A 4,078-nucleotide genomic window follows, 5' to 3' on the forward strand; every position below is an offset into this window, starting at 1 on the left:
GTGTTTCTACATACTAGTAATGAGGAATCTGAAGAATAAATCAAGAAAAAATTTCCATTTGCAATGGCAACTAAAGGAATAAAGTATCTAGGAAAAAATCTAACCAAGGATATAAAGGACTTGTACACAGGAAACTACAAAACATTTCTAAAAGAAATCAAAGAAGACCTATACAAATGGAAAGATATTCCTTGTTCATAAAATTGAAGATCCAGTATCATTAAGTCAATTCTACCCAAAGTGATTTACAGATCCAATGCAAGCCCAGACAAAATTCTAACAACCTTCTTTGCAGAAATGGAAAAGCCAATCATGCAATTTATGTAGAAAGGTAAGGGGCCCTGAGTAGCTAAAGCAATCTTGAAAAACAAGAATGAATTTGGAGGACTGTTTTAGTTTGCTAAAAATGACAAAATGGAAGATACCAGAAATTGGTTGGCTTTTACAATGGGGATTTATTAACTTACAAGCTTACAGTTCTTAGGCCATGAAAATGTCCAAGTCAAGGCATCAATAGGTGAAGCTTTATCCCTGAAGACCAGCTACAAGTGATCCTCAGCTCCTCTGTCACATGGCAATGCTGCTGGTCTCTCCCTACTCTCTAAGTTTTGTTGCTTCCAGCTTCTGGCTTCAGTGGCTTCCTCTCTGTTTCTGTGTCTTTTCTCAACTGTTCTCTTTTCTCTCTGAGCGTCTCTGTGTTTTTTTCTGTGTTCTCTCTGACTTTTATCCTCTTATAAAGGTCCCCAGAAAGAGGATTAAGACCCACCTGGGCATGCATCAACTGAAATAATCTAATCAAGAGATCACACCCCAAATAGGTCTACACACATAGGAATGGATTAGCTTTAAGAACGTGCTTTTCTGGGGTACATACAGTTTCAAACTACAACAAGGTCTCACTCTTCCCAATCTTACAACATATTACAAAGCCACGATAATGAAAACAGCATGGTATTGGCACAAGGACAGTATTATAGACCAATTAAGAGCTCAGAAATTAACCCTCACATTTATAGTCAACCAATATTTGACAAGGGGGCAAAGACCACTCATTCAGGAAAGAATAGTCCTCAAAAAATCATGCTGGGAAAACTGGATCTCCATTTGCAAAAAAAAAAGTAGGATGACCCCTACCTCACACCTTATACAAAAATCAACTAAAAATGGATCTAATATCTAAATATAAGAGCCAGAAATATCAAACTTCTAAAATAAAACATAGGAAAGCACCTTCAGGACCTTGTGTTAAACAATGGTTTCTCAGACTTTATATTTAAAGCACAAGCAACAAAAGAAAAAAATAAATGGGATCTCATCAAAATTAAAAATTTTTGCACCTCAAAGGACTTCATCATGAAAGTAAAATGACAACCTACCAATGGGAGAAAATATTTGGAAATCACATATCTAATAAATGTTTAACATCCAGCATATATAAAGATATCCTCCAATATAACAACAAAAATCAAACAACCCAATTAAAAACGGGCAAAAGGCTTGAATAGACATATCCACATAGAAGATATACAAATGGCCAGAAAGCGCATGAAAACATTCTCAACATCATTAGCCATCGTGGAAAGGCAAATCAAAACCACAATGAGATATCATTGCATACCAATGAGAACAGCTGCTATTAAAAAAAGAAGATAAGAAGTGTTGGAGAGGATGTGGAGAAATAAGAACAGTCATTTATTGCTGGTAGCAAATGTAAAGTGTTGTAGTCAATGTGGAAGACAGTTTGGTGGTTCCTCAGAAAGCTAAGTATAGAACTACCATATGACTGGCAATCCCACTACTAGGTTATACCAAAAATAATTGAAAGCAGTGAATCAAATAGATATTTTCACACCAATGTTCACAGTGGCATTATTCAAAATTGTCAAAAGATGGAAGCAACCCAAGTGTCTATCAACAGATGAATGGAGAAATAAAATGTGGTATATGCATACAATGGAATATTATTCAACCATAGAAAGGAATGAAGTCCTAATACATCTGACAACATGGATGAACCTTTCTGGATCATGAATCATGGTGAGTGAAGTAGGCCAAATGCAAAAGGACAAATATTGTATGATCTCACTGATTTGAAATAATTAGAATAAGCACACTCATAGACTCAAAACCTAGAATATAGGTTACTAGGGGGACAGGGTGGAGATAGGGAATGCGAAGTTAAGGCTTAACATGTACAGGATTCCTATTTGGAATGATGGAAATGTTTTGGTAATGGATGATGAGGATAGCATGATATTGTGAACATAACAACAGCACTGCAATATATATCTGAATATGATTCAAAAGGGAAATGTTAAATTGTATATATGGTAAAAGACAAAAAATTTTTAAATCCGTGGAACTGCACCACACAGTGAACCCTAAGTTAAACCATGGACTTTAATTCATAGTAGAAGTACAAAAATGTGCTGTCATCAGTTGTAACAAATGTTCCACACCAATGCAATGTATTAACAATAGGGTGGTGTATGGGAATCCTGTGTAGTATGCATAATTGTTCTGTAAACCCACAACTACTCTAATAAAGAAACAACAAAAAATTGCACAGTACTGGCACAAGGACAGACAAATCAACCAATGAATGGATAAGTAAAATCTGGTATATACATAAAATGGAATAGTATTCAGCTATAAAAAAGGAAGAAGTTCTGATACACATGACCACATGGATGAACCTTGAAGATGTCATGTTGAGTAAAATAAGCCAGACACAAAAGGAAAAATATTGTGTGACCTCACTGATATGAAGTAATTAGAATAAGCAAACTCATAGTCAGAATCTAGAATGTAGATTACTAGGGGATGGAGTGAGATAGGAAATGAAGGGTTATTGCTTAAATTGTTCAGTGTTTCTATTTGGGTTGAGTGTAAAAAGTTTTGGCAATGAATGGTAGTGTTTGTAGCACAACATTGTGAATGTAATTAACAGCATTCAGCCATATGTGTGGATGTGGTTAAAAGGGGAATTTTATGTTGTATATATGTTACTAGAACAAAAATTTTTAAAAATACCATAAGACTGTACAACATAAATAGTGAACACTATTGTAAACCATGGACTATAGTTGGTAGTCAAATTACAATAATGTTCTTTCTTGAATTGTAACACATGTACCATACTAATGTAAGGTGTTAATAATAGGGTGGTATGTGGGATCTCCGTATATATGCATGGTTTTTCTGTAAACCTACAGCTTCTCTAATAAAAATGTTAATATTAGAATTTATATTTTGTATTTATTGGTGTTCACTTTACAATATTTTCAACTTTGCTGTGAAAAATATGAAATTTTTCATAAATGTTTGGTACAAATCATACTTATTAAATGAACAGTTTCATACTTATAAAATGAGCAACATCAAATAAATAATAATGCTCAGTATCATTGTTTTAATAAAAGATTTATATCAAAACAGACTAAAACAAATATTTGGCACTTAAAAAATAATGATCAATATGGAATCAATGCAGCCTATAAAAGTGATATGTTCACTAACTGTAGGCCAAGTGCTTAGTGGTAGAATGACTGGAGTGGAGGGATGTTGAACTTTGCAGAAACTTAAATGATAGTCAAAGGACATCATTGCCACTAGACCACATTAAATTGTTAACAAGCTACTGCCATGTGCAAGCTAGTTGGTCTATCCTGAGAAAGAAATGAACTCATGGGCCAAAAACTGAATGGGCAACATCAATGAGATAGTTCTGAACTGGCAACAGGACTTCAAGAGGAGAAAGTAATGGCTAGGGTAGCATATAAGGGCACAAAGGCTCTAGTTTATTGATATCACCACCAGGATCTCAACATTGTGTCTCAGAGTCTGAAGAAGGTAACTAGAAACATTTCAAAGGGAGGAAGCTCCAAGCCATGGAAATTCCGAAATCCTAGGAAAGCAAGTTCCCTGACTCTTGCCAGATTTGCCTTTTCCTTATTCATAATGTTTTAGAGCACTGGTTCTCAAAGAGGAAAGTTCCATCCACTAGGAGGTGTAAATCCTAGGAAAGCAAGTTCCCTGACTCTTGCCAGATTTGCCTTTTCCTTATTCACAATGTTTT

Source organism: Choloepus didactylus, chromosome X, assembly GCF_015220235.1.
Source record: "Choloepus didactylus isolate mChoDid1 chromosome X, mChoDid1.pri, whole genome shotgun sequence".
NCBI lineage: Eukaryota > Metazoa > Chordata > Mammalia > Pilosa > Megalonychidae > Choloepus > Choloepus didactylus.